Source organism: Rhinopithecus roxellana, chromosome 12, assembly GCF_007565055.1.
Source record: "Rhinopithecus roxellana isolate Shanxi Qingling chromosome 12, ASM756505v1, whole genome shotgun sequence".
Taxonomy (NCBI): domain Eukaryota; kingdom Metazoa; phylum Chordata; class Mammalia; order Primates; family Cercopithecidae; genus Rhinopithecus; species Rhinopithecus roxellana.
In genome coordinates, this window is record NC_044560.1 from 44,827,517 (window position 1) to 44,855,412 (window position 27,896).

At 40.4% G+C, this 27,896-nt stretch overlaps 1 protein-coding gene and 1 pseudogene across 1 annotated transcript in view; one reads left to right on the forward strand and one right to left on the reverse strand.

Moving 5' to 3' along the window:
• Window positions 1-27,896, reverse strand: part of ROR1 (receptor tyrosine kinase like orphan receptor 1) — a 429,604-nt gene that overhangs the window by 144,509 nt on the left and 257,199 nt on the right. The gene's annotated exons all lie outside the window — the stretch shown is intronic.
• LOC115892488 lies at window positions 26,381-26,476 on the forward strand (annotated as a pseudogene).

A 27,896-nucleotide genomic window follows, 5' to 3' on the forward strand; every position in this document is an offset into this window, starting at 1 on the left:
TTGTATTTTTTAGTAGAGACAGAGTTTCACCGTGTTAGCCAGGATGGTCTCGATCTCCCGACCTCGTGATCCACCCGTCTCGGCCTCCCAAAGTGCTGGGACTACAGTATTTCTTTTTAATTAAGTTTGATTTCTTTTAAAAACTTGCTCTGTTATTCATGTGTAGGGAGCTTTCTTTGGTTTCATTTTTCCTAGGCACCCCTTCTTGGGTAGATCTCCTGCCATACCTTCTCATTGTCCTATGTCCTTCCCTAGGTTCAAATCTGCGGTGACTTGTTCAGCAGCTGTCTTCACTGCAGGGCTATAAGCCCCAGAAGGGCAGGGCAGGGAATGTTCTGGTCATCACTGCATCCTCAATGTATACTACTGTCTAGCAGCGATATCCACCAGAACTTTCTGCGATGACGGAAATGTTCTATAATCTGCACTGTCTGATTGATAGCCACTAGTCACACAGGGTTTACTGAATGCACGAAATATGGCTGGAGCAACTGAAAACTGAATTTTTAAATTTAAATAACCACATGTGGCTAGTGACTACTGTACTGGACAGCACAGGTAGAACACAGCAAATTTGTTAAATTTAATGGAAGTTTATTGAAAAGTAACATTTTTCTGAGCTATTTAACTGGGTAATTTAATTGCCCAAATATCTGTAAAATGAGTTCATAAATGCTAAAAATAATTGATTCACTATTTGCTCTAATTCCCCCCCACCCCCCCCCCCCAAATTCAGAAGAAACATTGTTAACGTCTGGGCTGCCTCACAGGAGTGTGTCTCACATATGAATGGCATTTATCACGTGTGCAGTAGGAAAGAGATTAAGCATGATGACTGCATTACCATAATGACACTTTCCATCTCACTTAAGCCAATGAATAATTATCCTTCACAACAGATTCATGAGCCCATAAATGATCTTGCTAATGCTTTGCTTCCTAACATTTATATTTTGATCTCTATCTCTGGGCATGTTTCTCTAATCTATACACAACTATACTCAATCCATGAATGTGTTTGCTCATGGATATAAGCACCTATGTTCCTAAGATGTTTGAGGTATGCCCAGAAAGGAGGGAGACTAATTAGCAGATGACTCTATGGAGCCATTATCATGCCTTTATAGCCCCATATCATTCATTGAGAATAGATAACTATGTACCCTCTGTGGAGAGAAGCTTAGAGACAGCAATCACATAACAATGCCACTATAAGCATAGCGATAAATACTCCATTGGACAGGTTCTGGAATTTGATTGCCTGGGTTTGAATTCAGGTCAGCCCCTTGCCTATCTGTGTGACTTTGGGCAAGTTACTTAACCTCTTGGTACCTCAGTTCAACCAACTGAAAAACCAAAACAATAAACAGGGCTCTATCTGAGGGAACTGTTAGAATAGGATTAAAATGAAAGTGGGTGACATCTGGGAAGCACTTCAACCGGTGTTTGGTAAAAAGAAAGCACTCAAAAATGTTAATTAATGTTATTACTATTGTTTTTATAACAATAACTTCTATATACTGCTTTTCACATTACACAATGTTTTCACAGCCTCTGTCTCCTGTTATCCTCTAACAATCTAGAGAAGTAAGAAAGGCACATGAATTACTATGATTTCCAGTGCAGATGAGGAAGTCATGTCTCAGAGATTGGCAGACTTGCCCCATGGTTATACAGGAAACTGCCCAAAGCTTCCATCACTAATGGCCTTTAATCCTCAGGCTCAGCCAAGCACCTAAAGAGAGTCCATTTGAGGCAGCTGGTCAGTTCTGGACCAATAATGGACTATTTTGAAATCCTACTATATGCTAGGGCTTTACTTTAATATTCACCTGTATGCTAACCTTGCAAGGGAGAAGTCATTATCACTGTTTCACAATGAGGAAAGCTAGGATCAGAGAGGTTTAGTGACTTGCCGGAGGCCTTGTAGCAGAACTGAGGTCCAATTTACATCTCTCTGGCTGCCAAGCCCAACTCTTTTCACTCCACCAGACTGCTTTGGTACCATGAGACCCAATGAGGGCTGGGATTTGGTGCCACAAGACCCTTTGAGAGTTGGAATATCTCCCTAAACCTAGGTGGGCCATGGACATGCATAAACCCACAGGGCTGTGCTCTTCCCCTAACTGCAGCCAAGCCTGTCTGGTTAATGGGCCTAAGCTTTAGCCATGGGTGCTAGCCGATGTTCTTTCTGGTTTCCCTCCAGAGGCCAGGCACCTCACCTGATCTGCTCTATAAAATATCTATCTAAAAACAAACATGAGGGTTGCAGGGCACCTTGAAATCAGTGTAGTAGATGACCCAAGCAGTGCATTTCCAGAGAGAACAAAAGAAATGTAAATAGATCTTTGTGTTTACTGAACAAAGGAGCCTTGCCACAAATGGGGAATTTGGTTTTAACTTTTCACTGACAAAGAAGAAGGTTCAAATTTGTTGGCCATCTGTAGCTGCTTACTTAGTAAGCAGAACTAACAGATAGTCTGGTCCTCAGTTTGGTAAAGACCAGAAGCATCAGAACAGTCTTTTGCCTAAAGAACACAAAAGCATTCTGTGACTGAAATAAAATCAAACAAAAATGCGTTTCTGTTACTGACTGCTATTTTTCCTGTTGTGAACAAGCCTCTGGCCATGATCCATTCTCTTCCCAGAACCAGCTGGATCCTTCTGTGGTAGCCTCATGGACCATGTTAGGGGACCCATTCTCTCTCTACACCCAAAGCTTGAGGTGACCACTGCTGGTTCTGGACTAGTCATTCCCTTCAGAGAACACCTGGGCATCCCAGCAAAGGTGTCCGGTCCAGAGGGAATACACACTGGACTCATGTAGCAGTTCTGCCACTCACTAGCGATGTGTGTCAGGCCATCACTTCGCCTCCCTGGGCTTTGGATTCACAATCTGGGCCTTTGGGATTGGGTCTGTTTCTTCTGAGACAGTTTGTGTTTCTATATGGGCAGCTGCAGAACAACTGGATGACAGACAGCAGGTGTCCAGTGAGCTTGAATGCCAGACAAAGCAATCTGGCTTCTATGTATAAACCTGGCTGTTTGTACCTTTTTCAGTGATTTGATTCAGTAGCTCTGATGATACGTGCTTGAGCTATGGAAGATTTCTCATCCTTTTTTCACCTCTTCCCTAGACTGCAAATGTCGATACGGCAGATGGTAAGTGGGAGGTAGGGTATAGTCTAGCTTAAGGGAAAAGTTCAAGTCCCACTGAATATACCTCTAGCTCTGTGTCCCTGAGCAAATGATATCTCCCAGTGCTAATACTGGTAATAATGATGATGATGACACTGACAACAATAATGATATAATAATGATGGTGATAATACCTAACATCTAAATGGTATTTATCATCATGACAGGTATTGTTATGAACATTTTACACATGGAAAACACAGAGGGTAAGGCACAGAGAGGCTAAGAAAGTTGTCCAAGATCACACAGACAGTAAGTAGAAGTGAGATTAAAACAAATTATTTTGGCTCCAGAGTCCACACTACAGGATAGAAGTTCTCAAATTTTTTGGTCTCAGGACTCCTAGATAATCTTTAAAATATTGATGCCGCTGAGGGGAGAATGTTTTAAAATATTTGTCAACTTATTTAAAAATAAAAACAATCCCATTGCTTAATATAAATATTTTAATAAAAATATTTTGTGAAAAATATTTTCCACATGCATATATCAAAAACAGCGAGAAAAGTGGCACTTTTTTTTATTATTGAATATCTATTATTTGCCTTAAAATCAGACAGCTGAAGCCTCCTGTTTCAGCATTCAATCTGTTGAGGTATGTTGTTTTAGTTGAAGAAAATCTGGCTTCACACAGTTGGAAAAGGGAAGGGTTTTTAACAGTCTTTCAGATAATATAGGATATTCTTCTTTGATACTACACCAAAATTCGATAGGTGGTAGTTTCTTAAAGGTTGGTTGCAAAGTGAAATCTGAAATCATATCAATAAACTTTTCATAATCTATTACATTATAATGGATTGATTTATCTTGTACTTTAAATGGTTATTCTACCTACATACGACTTTGTAACATCACGCGTTGCCCATTTAGAAAACATTGGTTTATTGAGTTATGCTCATTTTCAAAATGTGGACACCCTCACTTATCTAATATAGAAAGCTCCAATGCATTAATATCACCACCAGTGTCATCAGTTATGACTGGGAAGAAGCTGTCAAGCTCGTGATGGTGGCTAAAAGTTTTGCAAAATTCTAACTTTTTCTGAAAAGTTCAAATTTTATTATTGGCAACTAATACTACTGTTTCCTTCAAGTGGCAGGTTCATTTTGCTCATTTTAAAGAATATTCAAGAATAAGCATAATTTTTCTGTTGGTCATTCTTTAAAGTAAAAGTGGCTAGTTCAGCTCAGAACTCAAATGCTTTTCTTTGAGACAGTCATAGTATTTGGCAGGAGTACTTTACGTATACTGCCCATCTGCCATATGAAATATTAAAAATACGTGTATTCAAGGGTCAAGATTTAATACAATTAATAATTTTTACTGCTTCATGGAAGACATTCTTAAGTGCAATTGGATTTTTTTTCAACTGCAAGTATATGGCAGTGGAATGTACAGTGACCACTAGTTTGGTACACAGTTGGTGCCACTGTCTGAATTTGTTTGAGCACTTTCACCCACCATTGCTTTTGCACAATTAGGATGGGTAAACCGCAGTTCAGAGGACTTAAAGGCCTATCTCAGAGTTCCCAGCTAATAAAAGGCAAAGCCAGGATTTGGACACCAAGCCCAGTGCTGTTTCCATCACACTCCATAGCTGCCCTTTCCCAGTCCTCAGGGTCCTAGAGTGGTGTAAGACTTTCAGAACAAAATGGGTTAGCTCAGGCCCTGAGCAGTATGAGTCAGAGAGCAGAGTGGCTTGGATGGCATGTTTTCTATTTCCGAACAAGCAGATTGGGGCTTTGGGGCAATCCCAAGCGATTGTGTCAGATCTGGGCAAAAGTTTAGGACTCTGAATTAAAAAGGATTTGTTCTTTTTACAATGTAGGAAAATGAAATGCCAGTATCCTTTTAGTGCCACCATTTTCTCCCATTAACAATAGAAAGTGATGATCGTAGTTAACATTTTTCTGAGCATTTACAAAATGCCAGGCACTATTCTAAGCATCTTATGCATTTTAACTTAAACTTGACAACAATCCTATGAGGTAGACTCTAAAATTAACCTCATTTTAGAGATAAGGACATTGAGACACAGAGAAGTTAAGGAATTTCCCAAAGTCACACAGCCAGAGAGTGGCAGAGCCAGGACCCAAACCCAGGCCTTTGAACAGCAGAGACCATATTCTGATCTGATGCAATCAGATTCCCAATGAATCCAACCTGTAGTCTTTCATTGTCCTTTGAACCACTCATAACCTGGACTAAAAAATATTCTTGCCTTTTTATGAGTTCATCAAGCACATGACAATACCCACTGGTACTGAAAACAACTAAATCACCACTAGTTGCTTATGACGTAACTGGAAGTCATCATTGAGAAGGAGCTTTCTAAATACAGCGCAGGCATGGTCTGTACTGAGGCTTAATGAATCAGAAAAAGCAAACTGCAAGAAAAAAGTTAGTTTATGAGCTTTCTGGGAATTGAGACTCTATTTCCTCCTTTTTTCATTTTTTGTATTCCCCTCAGCACTTCATGTGTTATTGTGAACTTCATAGGCATTTAATAAACGTTGGTTGATGAAGTAAATGGAAGGCTCAAGTGAATTTTAGGCAAATTAGCTTTGGAGACACCCCATTTATTATTTACCCACTTGACAAGATGTCACATCCGCAAATCCACAAATCCTTCCCAACATTTATTACTTAATTTTCAAAGTGCCCCCATCTCTCCTCAGGGAGGGAGGTGGGGCCAAGAGTTATATTCCCATTTTGACAGGTGAGAGAAACTGAGATATAAAGAGTTGAGCAGTCCTTTGCCATGGCAACCCAGCCAGTCAGCCGAGGAGCCAGTCACAATTAGGCTTAGGGCCTGGGTCTCGGTATCAAAAGAGGCACATGCCAAAATTCTAGCCTCCCACATGATTGATGCTTTTCAGAAGAGGGAGGAGGTTCCCAACATGAAATAAAATGCTTAGCTAAACATAAAGGAAGGCTGCCAGACACAGTTAGGTCATCGCATTTGACTTGGAGAGAACATTCTGTTCACGCTATCAACCTGCATTCACTTTCAGCACACTTCACCATAAATACTTCTGACTCACTATCTCAGGAAATATTTTTTATCTTAATAAACTCAATGCAAAGCATAATCTAAATCAGCTTGCACATTCTTGAGTCGAAGCCACAAGCTGAGTTTAATAAAATCAGCTGAAAATAGCAGGGGACTTCTGAATAACCACAGTTCGTTATCTGACACAGGGCTGCTGGGAAGTCCCAAACACACAGGGCTGAAGGTAAAAGCAGAAGGTAGGTAACCTGAAGGTATGAAGGGACCCAAGGCCATCAGATGAACCCACCTGCTGGATCTCAGTTCTCACTGGACATCATTGGAGACGCTACTTATAATAATAGACTGTGTCACACCAACCAAGAACAGGGGCTCTGGAGCTAGACTGTTTGGCTTCATATCTGAGGACCACCTCTTACTTGCTGTGACTTAACCTCTATAAGCCTTAGTTTCCTCAAATGTGAAATGGGCTCATAATGATACCCACCCATTAGGGACGCTGTGGGGGTTAAAGGATATAATCCATCTCTGGAATATCAAAAGCATTCCAGAAAAAAATACTGATATCTGGGTCCCACCCCTAGAGATTCTAATTTAATTGTCTGAGGATGGAATCTAGACATGAGCATTTTTAAAAGCCCTTCTCCAGATGATTCTCCTGTGCAGTGAATAAGAGAACACTTAGTTACAGTAACTATCACTACCATTTCCTGACCCCTGATTCTTGCCTGGCTTCCTGCTAAACCCTGTAATTAATTTATTCGTCAAAAATCCTCAGGAGTATTCTCCACTACAATCCCTTGTTTAGAAGAGAAACCAATGCTGAGACATTAAGTGTGTTGCCTACAGTCACATTACTGATAAAGAGTGAAACCGCATCTCCAACCCAACCCTTGGTCTTGCACTCTCCAGTATCCAAACCTCTGCCCCAGGTTAAGTACTGAGGTGGCACAATGAAGATAAACATTTTCTGGCTGAATGAACCTGCTGGAAAGCAGGGGATATGATGGTGAAAAGTGAAAAGAAAAGAAGTGCTGTGCTGGGCTGGGTGCTGGCCAAACACATTTTCTTGAAAACACAAGCTGAGCTTGGGCTATTGACTACGGAGTAGTAAGAGTGGGGTTAGAGTATCCACTGGACCAAAGACAACAAATGGCCAATAATGTGCCTCCTTTTTGGGGAGAGAACACACATACATTAGGAATGGCTCTGCAAACATGCACTTAGAGCAAAACCCCTATAAATCAGGGTTAATGGGGAAAGACAGCCACCTTTATAGGTCTTTCCTTAGGAAGCCCAGTGAGCACATGGAGCAACTCAAAGGAGTTTAAGAAAACTTCGATTTTGCTAGTTAGAGGCTTATTTTAATGAATAGGTCTTTTTTACAAATAGGCCAATTGTATGTAAATACACTCTTAAGACCTCAGGGAAACTACTTTTTCCTTTTAAGAAAAGATCTATACCAAATGAGAGTGGCTGGTCTCCAGCATTTAGATTGCTTTATGTCTCAGGTATAATTAATAAAGGTGGGAGGAGAAGGGAACAACATGTGTTGGGCACTGATTCTATCAGGTATTTTACATGTATTATTGCATTTTTGTCCTCACCAGAATCCTGTGTGTGTGTGTGTGTGTGTGTGTGTGTGTGTGTGTGTGTATGATTTTCCAGCTCCCTTTTAAGGAAGATACCAAGGTTTATATAGGTCTTAGCATAGCTAGACTCTACACAGGTAGGACTGGAACTCAGTTCCATTGACACTATTCTCCTGTCCCTACTCCCAATCTGCATTTTATAACATACTGTCATTAATAACTTTTCTCACAATTAATTGACCTGAGATCAGCCAGATTAAACCTCCTTCCTACACCAAAGGTGTGATGATTTTTACCAGTCTTTATTTTTACCCCAGGAGCAGGTTATTTAATGGGATCCTTCGTAACCACCAATTAGGTTACTCTAAGAGACCTTTTCCTGATTATAAGCTTTTGTGGATATATGGTCTGAATGTTTGTGGCCTCCTAAAATGTATATGTTGAATGCTCAGGGTGATGAGGTGGGGCCCTGGGAAGTGATTAGGTCATGAGGGTGGTACCTTCACGAATGGGATTAGTCCCCTTATAAAATAGACCCCAGGGACACCCCCTGCCTCTCCTACCATGTGAGGACACAACAAGAAGATGGCTCTCTGAGAACCAGGAAGTGAGCCCTCACCAGGGAGAACCTGACCATGCTGGTGTCCTGATCTTGAACTTCTAGCCTCCAGAACTGTAAGAAATAAGCTTCTGTTGTGTTATAAGCCACCCAGTCTATGGTAGTTTATTATAGCAGCTGAACAGACATAGAAAGTGAATTTATGTGGCTTAAATATCTATTTTACCTCAAATTTTCAAGTATTTTTATTATGAGAGGGTATCATTTTGTTACTTTATATCTATCACATGTGTTTTTTTCACTTAAATTTTTAAGTGGGAATACTTAGAATTCATGAGCAGAACCACACTTAACCATCAGGCCAATGACTTGCATTTTATATAATATGACCAAAATCTTTTAACTGAAAATTTGAATACAAAGTTTCTGGCTTTAGAATTGGTCCTTGAGTTTTGGTGAAATATTCCCAATCATGTTTCTAACTTTCTCAGCCTCATCCATCCCAATTTTAAAATGGTAAATTTTTAAAAACGAAACCCCCATCTTTAGCTGAAGGCTAGGATGATAAGTAAATCTATAGGCCTAACAACTCTTTAGGTTAAGGGTACATCTACATTCCAAGAAGTCACTTGCAGCTTTTCCCATCCCTGTAAAACCAAACCTAATAATAATAACAAAACCACCAGCTATTACTTTGCTTTACTGTAACTTAGTAAGGGCCTAACTTAAAAACAACAACAAAAAAGCAAAGTTTCTGACTCCTGGGCTTAAGCTTTACAGGTCACATTGCAACCTAAGGACTGCATTCTCCTTTGTGGTTAAATTATAAACCTTTGAAAAATGCTGACAGACCTTAACTATAGCAGGACAGGATGAGTGGGTCCACGTAATGAACTTTTAAATGACTGGAGATAGAATCTAGAAAGCCAAGCCTGAAATACATCTCTGGTTTGGGCTTTGGGCCAACACAAACAGAACACATCATAAGTCATCTCTGTGATTTCAGTACCATGCGCAGGAGATGCCTCAGCATCAGCATGACACATGATCCTCGCTATGGAAGCTTTTGGCTGCTTCTACGTCATGCAAATGCAACAGTTGTGCTTTCAGCCCTGGTAGAGTGCCCCGTGCTAGGAAGAACTAGGCCACATTCAGGTCCTTCAAAGACAAAGTCCATGTGTATTTTCACTACCCTGGTCTGACTCTTAGGCAGTGGCTTGCCCAGTCATAATAAATTCTCAAGCATTTGATGGTTGAGAATTTAGGCTCTAAGTGGAGCCTAGGTGGCTTTCAAAATAAAAGTGTGTCGTTCTGGCCCATGAATTTCTATTCCTCTGGGGATCACACAGTCATACAATCTCAGTGTTCTAAAGTCACGTCTTGATTAAACACAACCAGAATCCCTTTGTGTGTCAGTCAGCATTCCAACTCAGTTCCACCAAGGTTGACATTCCAGTTTCATGTTTTCCCAGATTGTAAACTTCAGGGAGCACAAAAGGGCACACAAGCCATTCTTTCCCCCCTTTCTCCATTCATTGTGCAAGATCTGTATTTCAAAATTTGAAAGAATCTGCTGACTTGACCACAAGTCAAGATCTCTTGTTAGCAGGGCAGTGCAATGGTGAAGGCCCTGTCACTTGAATGTTCTCTCTCATGAATGGTGCGGTTTTGCCTTCAAATTTTGAACCAGATTCCTCAACAAGTAGAAATCATCTGCTCTACTGCTTTTCAAGAAAAAAAAAAGCACTGAGAAATTTGGAGATGAAGACTGAAGGAGGTACTATTTTTTTTTCACAGCAAGAGACAAAAATCAATTCAACACACAAGGATGTGAACTTTGAGGATGGGACCACGCCTTTTTCATTTGCTGTGGCTCCTTAAACTGATCACAGGCTTGCTAAAGATAGATGTGTAAAATGCTAGATGAAGAGATGAACAGATCTATTTTTATTTTATTATCTATTATGAATAGATAAACAAATACGTAAGAGCCTGTACTCAAAGATCGCTCATCCTAGCTACAGAGTCATGCAGGTAAAGAGATAATCATGATAAAGTGTGATCTCGGTATGTTCAGGGTGGCAAAGAACCCTAGAAGGGGGAAACAACCCATTTTCCAGGCCAGAGGTGTCAGAGAAGGGTTTCCAAAGGAGGTAACACCTTGCAATCAGTGGAAGTTTTTAAAAAAGAGGCGATGTGGCCTCTGTCATTCAGGAGCCCCTTAAGATCTGGAAGGAAAGTGGAGCTATTCTAGGGATCTAATTTGAAAGTACAAGTCAGAGTGAGAGCAAAAGCCAAGTGTGTGGTCAAGATGTTGAGTGTTGAAGGTGTTCACGAGAGAGAGTGGAGAGAGGGAGGCTGAGATCAAAACAGGCTGGCCAAGGTTACTGAGGTGGTGGCAGAGAGGCCAGACGGTTCCCTGACTTTTATCAGGCAGAGTGGGCAAGATCCAGTGTGGAGTGGAGAGGGAGAGAAACCCCAGACTTCCTGTCCTCTTGCTGGAATGTGCAGGCCTTTAGGGGAGGCGAGGAGTAGACAGGAGAGGGGAAACAGAAGATAAATAAGCAAATACTTATTAAACACTTGTGCGAACATGGAGGGGGGACCTGTCCCATCTCTCCCTGGCCTCACAAAATAGTGATAGAAAAGAAATTTATGAAAATAATCAGAACAAGGAAAGAGGTAAGAAAAAGGCTGTTTTATGCTCAGGAGAGGGGTGAACCTGTCCGGCTCTAGAAATCAGGGAAGGTGTGAAAGAGTGGGGCATGCTTGCATTGGGCCTTGACGGAGAGCAAGGGTGCAGAGGGGAGAGGAAGGGCAGAAGCTGAGCAGTTGTTGGGGAGAGTGTGGCACACAAACCAGATGCCATCCTTGGTGACATGTACCATGTGTGTCTGCTGAGGACTCCACAGTGCACTTCTCACAGCTTCCCCACTTTACTGTGTTTCTGACATTAGGTCAGAAATTACTAGCATTTTAGGTAGAGAAGTTCCTTCTCCAGCAGGATTGCTTGCACATGGTAGGGTGTTTAACATCCTAAACCCCTATTCAATAAGTGTTAACTGCACACCCTCATGATGGTGACAACTAAAAACAGAACCACTCATATATGACTACATTGAGGAGCCCAGAGGCATCTTTTCATCATGGTCTTACTAATCATAGAGCCTAGCCAGTTCCCAGCACACAAGAATTGCATGATAAAATGAGTCCCTGATCCAACTTCCCTGCCCATACTAACTCCTAGGCCACTAAAGTCCATAATTAGCAAATTCTGTGAGTAACTGCAGCTAGGGCTAGCAAACTAGTTGCAATGGATGTAGCTGTCAGTGAAGCCAGAAACTATCAGTTGTCTGAAAATCATGGCTTCCAGCTGAAATGAAAGTTCCTTGAAAAGTGTTCATTTTTTCATATTTCTCATGCAGGAAGACATATAAAGCAGAGCTGTAGAAACATATCTGCAAATTGTTTGATGCTCCTTCCATGAGAAGGTGGAGTCTGTGTGCCCTCTCTTTGCACTTGGCAGGACCTCTGTGATCACGTCTTTCCTGCATGTGGCAGGACCTCTGAGAACAGAATGTTGCAGAAGTGACACTGTGTGAGAGACTTCAGAGTCAGGTTTAAAAAACTTGAGGCAATCCGTCTGGGAGCCTTCAGTCACCAGTTACCCTGAGGCCACCACATGGAGAGTACTTGGAGAGAACAAAGAGATGCTCTTGGACATCTCTTGTATAGACAACAATTGTGTGTGGAACAGCCCCAGCTGTTCCAGACTCCAGCTGTTTTTGTCCTCTCAGCCGAGACACCAGACATGTGAATGATGAAGTCTTTAAGATGACCCTAGACGCAGCCACCATCTGACTGCAACCACATGAGAGACCCTGTGCAAGAATCATCAAGCTGATCCCAAGCTGATCCCAGTCAACTCTCAGAACCAGGAGAGAGAATAATAATACACGATTGTTGCTGGAAGCGACTATGTTTATTGTGGTTTGTTACCTAGCAGGAGCTAACTGATACACAGCTCTTACTTGAGATTCTAAGGAGTGAAATAAATTCTCTAGAAGAGCAGACATTTATTGGAGAAGTACCTTGTGACAGATTCTGTGCTAGGAAGTAAAAGCAATGACTTAGACACAGTCCCTGGTTTCAAGGATCTCCCAGGGGAGATTCAATATGAACATGGATTATCACAAATATTAGGAAAGAATAGACACAAGAGGCACAAAGAATATATGATGGGAGTATATTCTGGGAGATTCCTGGATGAACTCGCTTTGATCGTGGGCTAGCAAAGTTAGCAAAGTGCCCTCCAGATGGGGAACCCCACGGAATGAAGTAAAAATAAACAAAGAACTTTGGTTCTTCCACACTGTGAGTTTGTTGAGGACAAAAAACATGTATCCCAGTACCTGTCATGTAGCAGAATCTTGCTCAGTTTATATTTACTGGATGGATTGGTGGGTGGATGGATGGATAGTACTAGGGAGCCAGACTAGAAAGAATGTTGGCTGGCCTGAGGACCAGAAGGCTAGGGATCAAGTCCTAGCTGTGTGACCCTGGATAAATCACTTATTTTACTTGTCTATAGTCTTCAATTTCCGTGTCTGTCTAATGTGAGCATAAGGCTAGGAGATCTCTGAGGTTTGTTCCAAACTCAAACCTTCTAGAGTACCAAAGGGCAAGTATGAACATCCATCTATGTGTTTACTTGGCCATCTCTATAATCAAACAAACACATACCAGAGAGGTGTCAATCTGTCTTTGTTAAGACTCATTGATTACATGCAACAGGAACTAACTCAAGCCTGTGTAAGAGGGTGAGGAAAAGCAGATGAGGTGGATGGGGAATTTAACATAGGATGGAAGGGTTTCTTGCGAAACTCTGGCAAGATGTCTGGCCAGGTTTTGGGAGAAATGGGAACCAAGAACTGGAAAGCTGCTGGGAACCAGATCGGGAATCTCCCTTCACTCCCAGACTCTAATTCTCTTTATGAATCTGCTTAAATCTCTCTTTGAAAAGCAGCTTTCTTGGCTTTTCTATGCCTATAGTAGAAGATCAACACTATATGGCCCCCAGATTGATCTCCTGGCACTAACAGCAACTGACAAACATTAGCAGGCTACCTCTGAGTTCCAATTGCAAATTCCTGGGAAAGAGACTCTGGTGTAACCTGGGCCAGGTGTCCTTTCCATGGTCCAATCAACTCTTACCAGAAGGACAGGGTTATAAATTCAAATATGGCTGCTGAAGGACCCTCATGATAGGTCGTGAAAGCAGTTATCAGACAACAGAGGGTTATTATGAGGTAGGCAGCCTCTCTGAATGGTACGTTGTATAAAGTCCAAGAAAAAGAAATAAACAATTTTTTTATTTATTCTTTATTTATTTATTTCTATTTATTTATTTTTTATTTATTATTATTATTATTATTATTATACTTTAAGTTCTAGGGTACATGTGCACAACGTACAGGTTTGTTACATATGTATACATGTGCCATGTTGGTATGCTGCACCCATGAACTCACCATTTACATTAGGTATATCTCCCAGTGTTATCCCTTCCCCCAACCCCCTCCCCACAATAGGCCCCGGTGTGTGATGTTCCCCTTCCTGTGTCCGAGTGTTCTCATTGTTCAGTTCCCACCTATGAGTAAGAACATGCAGTGTTTGGTTTTCTGTTCTTGTGATAGTTTGCTAAGAATGATGGTTTCCAGCTGCATCCATGTCCCTACAAAGGACACGAACTTATCCTTTTTTGTGGCTGCAGAGTATTCCATGGTGTATATGTGCCACATTTTCTTAATCCAGTCTGTCACTGATGGACATTTGGGTTGATTCCAAGTCTTTGCTATTGTGAATAGTGCTGCAATAAACATACGTGTGTACGTGTCTTTATAGCAGCATAATTTACAATCCTTTGGGTATATACCCAGTAATGAGATGGCTGGGTCAAATGGTATTTCTAGTTCTAGATTCTTGAGGAATCACCACACTGTCTTCCACAATGGTTGAACTAGTTTACAGTCCCACCAACAGTGTAAAAGTATTCCTATTTCTCCACATTCTCTCCAGCACCTGTTGTTTCCTGACTTCTTAATGATTGCCACTCTAACCGGTGTGAGATGGTATCTCATTGTGGTTTTGATTTGCATTTCTCTGATGGCCAGTGATGATGAGCATTTTTTCATGTGTCTGTTGGCTGTATGAATGTCTTCTTTTGAGAAATGTCTGTTCATATCCTTTGCCCACTTTTTGATGGGGTTGTTTTTTCTTGTAAATTTGTTTGAGTTCTTTATAGGTTCTGGATATTGGCCCTTTGTCAGATGAGTAGATTGCAAAAATTTTCTCCCATTCTGTAGGTTGCCTGTTCACTTTGATGGTAGTTTCTTTTGCTGTGCAGAAGCTCTTTAGTTTAATTAGATCCCATTTGTCAATTTTGGCTTTTGTTGCTGTTGCTTTTGGTGTTTTAGACATGAAGTCCTTGCCCATGCCTATGTCCTGAATGGTATTACCTACGTTTTCTTCTAGGGTTTTTATGGTTTTAGGTCTAACACTTAAGTCTCTAATCCATCTTGAATTAATTTTCATATAAGGCGTAAGGAAAGGATTCAGTTTCAGCTTTCTACATATGGCTAGCCAATTTTCCCAGCACCATTTATTAAATAGGGAATCCTTTCCCCATTTCTTGTTTTTGTCAGGTTTGTTAAAGGTCAGATGGCTGTAGATGTGTGGTATTATTTCTGAGGACTCTCTTCTCTTCCATTGGTCTATAGCTCTGTTTTGGTACCAGTACCATGCTGTTTGGGTTACTGTAGGCTTGTAGTATAGTTTGAAGACAGGTAGTGTGATGCCTCCAGCTTTGTTCTTTTGGCTTAGGATTATCTTGGCAATACGGGCTCTTTTTTGGTTCCATATGAACTTTAAAGCAGTTTTTTCCAATTCTGTGAAGAAACTCATTGGTAGCTTAATGGGGATGGCATTGAATCTATAAATTACCTTAGGCAGTATGGCCATTTCCACAATATTGATTCTTCCTATCAATGAGCATGGTATGTTCTTCCATTTGTTTGTGTCCTCTTTGATTTCACTGAGCAGTGGTTTGTAGTTCTCCTTGAAGAGGTCCTTTACATCCCTTGTAAGTTACATTCCTAGGTATTTTATTCTCTTTGAAGCTATTGTGAATGGGAGTTCATTCATGATTTGGCTCTCTGTTTGTCTGTTACTGGTGTATAAGAATGCTTGTGATTTTTGCACATTGATTTTGTATCCTGAGACTTTGCTGAAGTTGCTTATCAGCTTAAGGAGATTTTGGGCTGAGACGGTGGGGTTTTCTAAATATACAATCATGTCATCTGCAAACAGGGACAATTTGACTTCTTCTTTTCCTAACTGAATACCCTTGATTTCTTTCTCTTGCCTGATTGCCCTAGCCAGAACTTCCAACACTATGTTGAATAGGAGTGGTGAGAGAGGGCATCCTTGTCTTGTGTCAGTTTTCAAAGGGAATGTTTCCAGTTTTTGCCCATTCAGTATGATATTGGCTGTGGGTTTGTCATAAATAGCTCTTATTATTTTAAGATACATTCCATCAATACCGAATTTATTGAGAGTTTTCAGCATGAAGGGCTGTTTAATTTTGTCAAAGGCCTTTTCTGCATCTATTGAGATAATCATGTGGTTTTTGTCTTTGGTTGTGTTTATATGCTGGATTACATTTATTGATTTGCATACGTTGAACCAGTCTTGCATCCCAGGGATGAAGCCCACTTGATCACGGTGGATAAGCTTTTTGATGTGCTGCTGGATTCGGTTTGCCAGTATTTTACTGAGGATTTTTGCATCAATGTTCATCAGGGATATTGGTCTAAAATTCTCTTTTTTTGTTGTATCTCTGCCAGGCTTCGGCCTCGTAAAATGAGTTAGGGAGGATTCCCTCTTTTTCTATTGATTGGAATGGTTTCAGAAGGAATGGTACCAGCTCCTTCTTGTACCTCTGGTAGAATTCAGCTGTGAATCCGTCTGGTCCTGGACTTTTTAAAATTATTGCCTCAATTTCAGAGCCTGCTATTAGTCTATTCAGGGATTCAACTTCTTCCTGGTTTAATCTTGGGAGAGTGTAAGTGTCCAGGAAATTATCCATTTCTTCTGGGTTTCCTAGTTGATTTGCGTAGAGGTGTTTATAGAATTCTCTGATGGTAGTTTGTATTTCTGTGGGGTCGGTGGTGATATTCCCTTTATCATTTTTTATTGCGTCTATTTGATTCTTCTCTCTTTTCTTCTTTATTAGTCTTGCCAGCGGTCTACCAATTTTGTTGATCTTTTCAAAAAACCAGCTCTTGGATTCATTGATTTTTTGGAGGGTTTTTTGTGTCTCTATCTCCTTCAGTTCTGCTCTGATCTTAGTTATTTCTTGCCTTCTGCTAGCTTTTGAATGTGTTTGCTCTTGCTTCTCTAGTTCTTTTAATTTTGATGTTAGGGTGTCAATTTTAGATCTTTCCTGCTTTTTCTTGTGGGCATTTAGTGCTATAAATTTCCCTCTACACACTGCTTTAAATGTGTCCCAGAGATTCTGGTATGTTGTATCTTTGTTCTCATTGGTTTAAAAGAGCATCTTTATTTCTGCCTTCATTTCGTTATGTACCCAGTAGTCATTCAGGAGCAGGTTGTTCAGTTTCCATGTAGTTGAGCGGTTTTGATTGAGTTTCTTAGTCCTGAGTTCTAGTTTGATTGCACTGTGGTCTGAGACAGTTTGTTATAATTTCTGTTCTTTTACATTTGCTGAGGAGTGCTTTACTTCCAATTATGTGGTCAATTTTGGAATAAGTGCGATGTGGTGCTGAGAAGAATGTATATTCTGTTGATTTGGGGTGGAGAGTTCTATAGATGTCTATTAGGTCCGCTTGGTGCAGAGTTGAGTTCAATTCTTGGATATCCTTGTTAACTTTCTGTCTCATTGATCTGTCTAATGTTGACAGTGGGGTGTTAAAGTCTCCCATTATTATTGTATGGGAGTCCAAGTCTCTTTGTAAGTCTCTAAGGACTTGCTTTATGAATTTGGGTGCTCCTGTATTGGGTGCATATATATTTAGGATAGTTAGCTCTTCCTGATGAATTGATCCCTTCACCATTATGTAATGGCCTTCTTTGTCGCTTTTGATCTTTGATGGTTTAAAGTCTGTTTTATCAGAGACTAGGATTGCAACGTCTGCTTTTTTTTGTTTTCCATTTGCTTGATAGATCTTCCTCCATCCCTTTATTTTGAGCCTATGTATGTCTCTGCATGTGAGATGGGTCTCCTGAATACAGCAAGGTGATGGGTCTTGACTCTTTATCCAATTTGCTAGTCTGTGTCTTTTAATTGGACAATTTAGTCCATTTACATATAAGGTTAATATTGTTATGTGTGAACTTGATCCTGTCATTATTATATTAGCTGGTTATTTTGCTGATTAGTTGATGCAGTTTCTTCCTAGCATTGATGGACTTAACACTTTGGCATGTTTTTGCAATGGCTGGTACCAGTTGTTCCGTTCCATGTTTAGTGCTTCCTTCAGGAGCTCTTGTAGGGCAGGCTTGGTGGTGACAAAATCTCTAAGCATTTGCTTGTTTGTAAAGGATTTTATTTCTCCTTTACTTATGAAACATAGTTTGGCTGGACATGAAGTTGTGGGTTGAAATTTCTTTTCTTGCCCCCCCTCTTTTCTTTTCTCTGCCATCGTGGTGTGTTCTTGCCTCCACTTCTCGCCATGTCTTCTCACAAGACTTTCAGGATTAAGCGATTCCTGGCCAAGAAACAAAAGCAAAATTGTCCCATTCCCCAGTGGATTTGGATGAAAACTGGAAATAAAATAAGGTACAACTCCAAAAGGAGACATTGGAGAAGAACCAAGCTGAGTCTATAAGGAATTGCACGAGATGGCACATATATTTGTGCTGTCTGAAGGTCACGATCACATTACCATATCAAACTGAAAATGTCACCACTCTCTGGAATGTTTGACGTATTTTCCTCTCTGAATCTATTATGAATGCGTTGGTTGGCTGGGTTCAGTAATAAATACGTGAGGTCTTTCATTTCAAAAAAAAAAGAAAAGAAAAGAAAATTCTTTTCTTTAAGAATGTTGTATTGCCCCCCACTCTCTTCTGGCTTGTAGAGTTTCAGCCGAGAGATCTTCTGTTGGTCTGATGGGCTTCCCTTTGTGGGAAACCTGACCTTTCTCTCTGGCTGCCCTTAACATTTTTTCCTTCATTTCAACTTTGGTGAATCTGCCAATTATGTGTCTTGGAGTTGCTCTTCTCGAGGAGTATCTTTGTGGTGTTCTCTGTATTTCCTGAATTTGAATGTTGGCCTGCCTTACTAGGTTGGGGAAGTTCTCCTGGATGATATCCTGCAGAGTGTTTTCCAACTTGGTTCCATTTTCCCCATCACTTTCAGGCTCACCAGTCAGATGTAGATTTTGTCTTTTCATGTAATCCCTTATTTCTTGGAGGCTTTGTTCATTTCTTTTTACTCTTTTTTCTCTATACTTCTCTTCTCGCTTCATTTCATTCATTTGATCTTCAATCATTGATACTCTTTCTTCCAGTTGATCGAGTCAGTTACTGAAGCGTGTGCATTTGTCACATAGTTCTCGTGTCATGGTTTTCATCTCTATCAGTTCTTTTATGGTTTTCTCTGCATTGATTATTTTAGTTATCCATTCATCCATTCTTTCTTCAAGGATTTTAGTTTCTTTGCACTGGGTACGTAGTTCCTCCTTTAGCTCTGAGAAGTTTGATCGACTGAAGCCTTCTTCTCTCAACTCGTCAAAGTCATTCTCCATCCAGCTTTGTTCTATTGCTGGCGATGAACTGCATTCCTTTGGAGGGGGAGATGTGCTCTGATTTTTTGAATTTCCAGCTTTTCTGGACTGCTTTTTCCCCATCTTTGTGGTTTTATCTGCCTTTGGTCTTTGATGATGGTGATGTACTAATGGGGTTTTGGTGTGGGTGTCCTGTTTGTTAGTTTTCCTTCTAACAGTCAGGACCCTCAGCTGAAGGTCTGTTGGAGTTTGCTTGAGGTCCAATCCAGACCCTGTTTGCCTGGGTATCAGCAGCGGAGGCTGCAGAAGATAGAATATTGCTGAACAGTGAGTGTTGCTGTCTGATTCTTGCTCTGGAAGCTTCATCTCAAGAGGTGTACCCAGCCGTGTGAGGTGTGAGGTGTTGGTCTGCACCTGGTGGAGGATGTCTCCCAGTTAGGCTACTCAGGGGTCAGGGACCAACTTGAGCAGGCAGTCTGTCCGTTCTCAGATCTCAGCCTCCATGCTGGGAGAACCACTGCTCTCTGCAAAGCTGTCAGACAGGGACATTTACATCTGCAGAGGTTTCTGTTGCTTTTTGTTTAGCTATGCCCTGTCCCCAGAGGTGGAGCCTACAGAGGCAGGCAGGCCTCCTTGAGCTGCTGTGGGCTCCACCCAATTCGAGCTTCCTGGTGGCTTTGTTTACCTACTTAAGCCTCAGCAATGGCAGGCACCCCTCCCCAGCCTCGCTGCCGCCTTGCAGTTAGATCTCAGACTGCTGTGCTAGCAATGAGGGAGGCTCCATGGGCGTGGGACCCTCCGGGCCAGGTATGGGATATAATCTCCCAGTGTGCCATTTGCTAAGACTCCTGGTAAAGCGCTGTATTAGGGTGGGAGTTACCCGATTTTCCAGGTGTTGTGTGTCTCAGTTTCCCTTGGCTAGGAAAAGGAATTCCCTTCCCCCTTATGCTTCCCAGGTGAGGTGATGCCTCACCCTGCTTCAGCTCTTGCTGATCAGGCTGCACCCACTGACAAGCACCAACTGTCCGACATGCCCCAGTGAGATGAACCCAGTACCTCAGTTGAAAATGCAGAAATCACCCATCTTCCGTGTCACTCAAGCTGGGAGCTGGAGGTTGGAGCTGTTCCTATTCAGCCATCTTGGGCATCCCCCAATAAACAATTTTTGTATGGATTATTGATAAGGACAAAAATTCTCTAACTTAAGCTTCCTCTTCATGTGCACTGGAACCCCTTCCAAAGCCATTTTAGAAACTGTGATAAACTTGAGGAAAGTCAGTTAATTTTCAAATTCATCTAGGTTGCACACAAGCATCATTGTTTTCTAGCACCTTTAAGATGATCCACAAACATTATGACGATGCAGACTCATGAGGAGGCCTTGTGCTCTGGACTGCTAGTGTGTGCCACAGCCTCCTTTCTCATCACTTTACCAAAAAATGTGATTTGAAAAACATATGCAAATGTCTCCACTGAACTCCCACACCAATTCCTGAGAGCTAGTGAGGATTTTGGTGTCACTTTAGAAGTCACTCTATTTGTGAATAGCCCAGCAAGAAAATCAGGTCAAGCTATTAGGGAGATTCTATGGGAAGGTAGGTATCTACCTCAAGATTAATGATATTAAATGAAGGAAAAGCAGTTATTTTTGACATCTTGACCATCACTTTAGAGTCTGGTTCTTATTAGTTCCATTTCTTCCTTTTAAAAGGCTTATTTGTTTATATATTTTTAATGGAAAATGTCAGGAAATTTGGAACAGAAACTTGCAGTAAAACACGTCCCCTGACCCTCTGATCTATCAATCTTTAAAATAAACAAGAATACTTAGAGAAGTCTGGAAGAAGGCGTTTCATGGTAGTTACCTGATGTTAGCCACCGTAATGGTCATTATCTAGCAATTGTTTTTTGGGAAATGGAGTAGAATAGAGAGAATAGGAAGGAAAGAGAATGCACATGAGTGAGTGAGAGAGAGTATGAGAGAAAGAGAGTGGACTCAATAATTCATTGCTATAAATGCTTTAAAATCTTACAGGTGCCAAACAAGACACCCTCGTTCATATTTTTTCTCCAATCATTCCATTTTGGAAGCTACATTATTCACAAATGAGACATTCAAGAAACACAAATTCTGAAATAAAAATGGGCACACCACCAGTGGAAAAGCAAACAAAAGCAGCTAATGTACTGTGGCTAAAAAAATTTTCAAACAAAGTGGCAGTAATTTACTGCCCTTGCTCTTAGCTAGACCCCATGAACATAATCAGAACCCCCAGGACTGATGGGAAAGTGTGATTTACAGTAAGTCTCAGGATAATAAAAAAAAAATGAAAAAGCAAATTGCGCATGAACATGAAAGCTGTATTTCTTCCGTTTTCAGCAATGGAATCAAATTTCCAGTCAGAATTTCAAGGTAAAACTTAGAAGTCTTCAAGAAGTAAACTATGAGCCAACCAGCATCCCTACTTGGACATTGCTCCAGCTGCCTGAATGACGTAAGTAACATTTAGAGATGATAGTGATTAGAAAGACCCACATGACACCATCTGAATCATAGGAAAGAGATGGGTGGACCTGGGTTTGAGTCCTGGCTATGTCACTTGTTCTCGCGTATCCTTGAGCAAATTATTTCACATCTCCAAGCTCTAGTAATACCTGTTGCTTCAGACTGTTATATGGATTAAATGAGATAAAGTATATAAAGCACTTAGGAAAGTGTTTGGCACATCGAAGTCTCAATAAATTTCGTTATACATTTTAAATACAAATAGTACATTTTGATAAATGAGAGTATACTTAAGGCACTTAGAACAGTACGTGGTGCACAGTGAAGTTCTATATAAGGGTTTGCCATTATTATTACTATATAGTAAAACCTCCATTAATCAGAATGTCTAGACAATGAGGTAACTAAGTTAACTTATTTTCATGCTCAAAAGCTCTAAACCACTTCAAGTTTTTGAAAATCCTTTTAAAATGTATTAGTCTCTTTTCCAAGATTAGTAAGTATAATATGAAGTATCAACTTAAAACTTTTACATGGGATCATGCATGGCTCCAGGAATACATATCAGAAGTCCTGGGTTCTAGTACCACTCTGTTACTTGTCAGCAGTGTAACTTTGAGTCTCAGTTTACTTGTCTGTGAAATAAAAGATCTGTTAAGCTTTTCTCCCAGTTTTGGTGACTATCAGATGCAACCATGTATATGCAATTATTTTGAAAACAACAAAATTAAGGTGAATTAAAAACAGCATACATTTGTTATTATCATTCTTTAGAATATGATATCCTGTTTCTGGGGATGCCTGTGCATGGGGGTATGGAGATTACAGATTATACCAAGGATGTTGTGCTTTTTGAAAACTGTGGTAAAATACACATGACAAAATGTACAATTTTAATTATTTTTAAGTGTTTAGCTCAGTGGCATTAAATACAGTCATATTGTTATGTAACCATCACCACCATCCATCCCAAAACTTACTCATCTTCTCAAACTGAAACCTCATGCCCACTAAAGACTAACTTTCCATTCTCCTTTCCTCCCAATCCCTGGCAACCACCATCTTACCTTCTGTCTATAAATTTCACTACTCTAGGTACCTCATATAAGTGGTGTCATACAGAATATTGCTTTTTTAAAAAGCCCCTTGTTTATTTTCTTACCTTTTCCATCTTTGACTTTAAAAGTTGAGTACAAAAAGCAATGGAAATCGAGAATTTCCTTTTGTGGGTCCTAAATCCTTGAGGCTTACAATAGGGCTGTGATTAAGAAGAAACGAACACACACTTCCATGACAGCATCCTCCAAGCTCTGATGGGGCCGACTGCTTGGTCTGATCTCCATTGCAATCTTAGGATACTTCTGAGAAGCTATAATGTTATAAGGCTGTGCAGTGAGGACCAGGGGATAGAGTCTGGTCCCACTGCTGCCACAAAGTACTCTTGATATTGTGTGAACCATTCTTTTCTTTGGGTCATGTCTGTTAAGTTTCAGGCACACTGGGCTACATTATTCCAAAGTAGTGTCAACAACTTGATATTCAAGTGTTTTAATGGCATTTATTCCTTGCAAGACACTGCAAAATATAATTCTCTTCCTCCCCCAATCTCCATCCAGGAAAAACATATTTTGTATAATGAAAATGGAAGAGGAGGAAGATACCTGTGATATGTTTCCTAGGAAAAGAAATCAGGGGTCAATATTGAACTGGTTTTGGATGTTACTGGCAGTCGATTCAGTGTTGTCATCTTTCTTCTGACCAGAAAAAAAAAAAAAAGAGTTTCATAGCACGTGCCAAAATGTTATACTGCATGCGCACACACACACACAAACACACACACACACACATACAAGCAAAAACTGTGATCGAATTCAAGGCTATGCCTTCACAAGAAAAAAAAGAAATAATGCATTAAACCATCTGAATTTAGAAGACAGAGATACATTATCATTTTTAAGTTATCTCTGAAGTCACATCAAAATGTACACCAGCTCCAGGATTCTAAGATCCAATTCTGTTGAGTAGAAAAAGCAATATAGTCAAATATAAGATGCCATAGACAAAAAGGGTTATGTATTCGGAATGAACAACTATCCTTAACATTCATAAACTTCCCAACTGGGATCCATTTGTATGAAGAGACTCTTCTGGTCTGATAAGAGCCTGGCTTTGGGAAAAAGAAAAAGATGACCCAAATTCTTTCGGGGTAGACACTTTCACACATGAATCATCCAAGAAAAATGGCAGCTACATCAGAACATTGGCTGCCTGCCCCAGAAGCTGACCGTGGGGCGCTCAGGCTGCTGGGACCCACCTTCAGCATGGAATGTACTCAGGACAGCAAAGCTAAATACCTCATCCATCTGACTTCTACAGTTGTGGACAACTCATGCATATCACCATTTTCTTCCCCAGATAGGGTAGCCCTTGGTTGAAAAATATAGCCTCTACTGGTCAGAACCAAGTCAATTTTGTTAGTTTGGATATTTCCAAGCTCTGTCCTCCAAACAGCTTTATAAATACTAACTGATAGAAGCTGGACCTGGTGGCTCATGCCTATAATCCCAGCATTTTGGGAGGCAGAGGTGGGCAGGGGAGGGGGTCGCTTGAGCCCAGGAGTTCAAGACCAGACTTGGAAACATGACAAAACTCCGTCTTTACAAAAATTAGCCAGGCATGGTGGTGAGTGCCTGGAATCCCAGCTACTCAGGAGGCTGAAGTGGGAATATCAATTGAGTCCAGAAAGTTGAGGCTGCAGTGAGCTGTGATCATGTCACTGCACTCCAGCCTGGGCGAAGAGTGAGATCCTGTCTCAAAACACACACACACACACACACACACACACACACACACACACACCCCTAATTCACTGGACCAACATACACGAAACAATGTAAAAATAATTTGTAATAATCTTAATGCAAGTTTTCTAATATATATTACCCACAAAGGGATAGGAGAAGTTAGGTTTTATAGGTCTATTTCCATTAAATCCATGTCAGGGATGGAGAATTCCTGAGTCATAAGACTTTAGAGATGAAAGAAAACTAAAATATTAGTTATACCAACACCCCCAGAGCATTCTCGATATAGCATTCCTGAAAACTGGTCATGCAGTTGGCTTCAATTCCTCTAGAGAAAGGGAGATTACTTCTCCATGAAGGAATGGGTGAAGGAGGTAGGCTACATGATCTTATATCAGATCTTTAGACTTTATGGAAATTTGGTTTTCTCATCTATAAAAGATGGGAACTATTTTATAAGACTATGTGGAAGTGGAAATTGTAAAGCAGCAGTTTAGCAATTGATTATCAATGAGTGTTAGTTTCCTTCACCTTTTTGTTATTTATTAAAAAGTTCTTCCACATACTGAGCAGAAATGTGCTTCTTTGTAACTTTTACCTGGTGGTCTCAGTCTAAACTCCTCAAGCAACATTTTTATGTCTTCTGTAAGGCATCACTTCCAACACCTGGAGACAGGCACAAGCATTTCTCTTATCTAGCCTAAACCCACCCAATTGCCTCTATCATTCTTTAGAGCCAATGAAAAACTCAAGTCATAAACGTTATGGAGTCCCAATAAAACTGGGAGCAAACTGGGAGCATATTAAGGCAGAGTCCCTAACTTTAAGGAGCTTAAGTATATAATGTAGTTTGGGTAAAAGTGGAGCTCAATCAAAATACATTCAAAGGATCATTATTGAGCAGGAGAAAAGGCAACTAAATTTGACTGGAAAACCAGACAAGGCTTCATGGGAAACGACGTTTGAGTTGGGTAATGAATAATTGGAAAGATTTTAAAAGACAGAAAGCTTATGCTGGGAAAACAGCGTAAGCAAAACCATGGAGAAATGAAAATATATGTGGTTTTAAGAAAGGTACAATGGACTGAACTGTGTTCCTCCAAAATTTATATTGGAGTTAGGGTTGAAGCCCTAACCCCAATGTGACTGTATTTGGAGACAGGGCTTTTAGGAGGTAACATTAAATGAGGTAATAAGTTTGGGGCCCAAATCTGATAAGATTAGTGGCCTCATAAAAATATAAGAGACCTCTCTCTCTGTCAATCTGTCTCTCTCTGCCATGTAAGGGCACAGCAAGAAGGCAGTGGCCATCTGCAAGGCAGAAAGAGAGCCCTCATCAGAAAATGATCCCTGCTAGACCTTGATCTTGGACTTTCCAGCCTCCAGAACTGTAATACATTTCTGTTGTTTAAGTCACACAGTGTGTGGTATTTTGTTATGACAGCCCTAGCAGACTAATACAAAGGGCAATTACAGAGGAGAATCAATGGGTAAAAACCAAGCAGAGAGTTGGAGGGTATATTGACCAATGGGGTAGAATAAGAAAATGTAAATGGTCAGGCTTAGGAGACAGAGAAACCAATGTTCAAATCTGTTTTGCTGCTTTATTAATTGCATGACCTTAGGTTACTCAACCTCTCAGATTTCTTCTTTGTTAATGGTAGATGGAGATAATATATGTAAGGTACCATTCACAGGTATGATTCACAGGTACTATTCACAGGACGATGATAGGTTAAGTACCTTCCACCTAGCATGTGGAAGGTACTCTATAAATGTTAACAAATACTATTATTTTTATTAATATAAATATATTATAATTAATGATCATAAAACTAGTACTGAAACAAGACATAAGAGTGATATAGGATGTTCAATGATCTGAATACATCTTAACAATTTCTCTAGAGTTCGCTTAGGCAGCAGAACAATACAGAGAAGATTAGCATGGCCCCTGGGCAAAGATGACAGGCGAATTCATGAAGTGTTCCATATTTTTAAAAGAATGAATAAGACTTAGTATTGATAGCACAACAGGGGTATTATAGTCAATAATAATTTAACTGTACAGTTTTAAATAACTAAAAGAGTATAACTGGATTATTTGCAACACAAAGGATAAATGTTTGAGGGAATAGATAACCAATTTTCCATAATGTGATTATTATACATTGCACACCTGTACCAAAACATCTCAAATAGCCCATAAATATATATACCTACTATGTATCCAAAAAAAATTTTTAAGTCCTCTTAGAATGGTGCATATTCTTTCTTCTTAGCATTTCTGGATGGCAATTGCCTCTTCTAGAATGTTAAGAACAAAAATCTAATTGTGAATGAGAAAACACTGCTTTCAGAAAAACAGCAGCAACTCTGAGAGAAAATACGCATGCAATGTTGGCACTCATGTGGGCTAGAGAGGAGATGTGGGTCACGGCCAGATGTATCCTTGATCTGCTTCCTATTTAGCAAACGCCCATGCATTCTGTAACACCCAACTCAAATGTCACCTCCACAAAGTCTTATCCCAAACTTCCCCAAACCTATTATGTGCCCAATTCATTTGATCTATTTCTTCCACTAGACTGTGAGCATCTTGAGGACAGATGCATATTACTTATTTATACACCTACCACAGTATGTGGCACATAGCTCAACGAATGCTTGTTGAGTGAATTAATGCGGCAAAATGGGAATGCTGACTTTGAAGTTCAGAGGAACAGGAAGATGCTGAAATCAGTGAAAAGAATTTTTTAAAAAAATCTAAACTATGTACATTTGTAAAAGAAGAGGCAGTTCTCCACACTGGCAATAAGACAAGGTATAATGATGATAGAGGCTCTGTCTCCATCCTTTTCCTGCCAACAGCCATATCAATGCCTTAGATAAGAACTAAATTAAGGCCAGGTGCAGTGGCTCATGCCTGTAATCCTAGCACTTTGGGAGGCCGAGGCAGGCAGATCATGAGGTCAGGAGATCGAGACCATCCTAGCCAACATGGTGAAACCCCATCTCTACTAAAAATACAAAAATTAGCTAGGTGTGGTGGCAGGTGCCTGTAATCCCAGATACTCAGGAGGCTGAGGCAGGAGAATCGCTTGAACCTGGGAGGCAGAGATTGCAGTGAGCCGAGATCAAGCCACTGTACTCCAGGCTGACAACAGAGCGAGACTCCATCAAAAAAAAAAAAAAAAAAACTAAATTAATATAATACACAAAGTTGGGATGTTATGAGCATGCAAAATGATAGCATCAAATAATATGACAAATCTAAGACGTTGAAATATAACAGGAATAGTTTATAGTGAGTGCTGGGACAAAAACACCGATTATACAATGAGAGATGAGAATTAAACAGTGAGTATGAGAAAAGGGAGATGCAAGTGAATGGTAAAAACTGCAAGAAAGTCACAGGA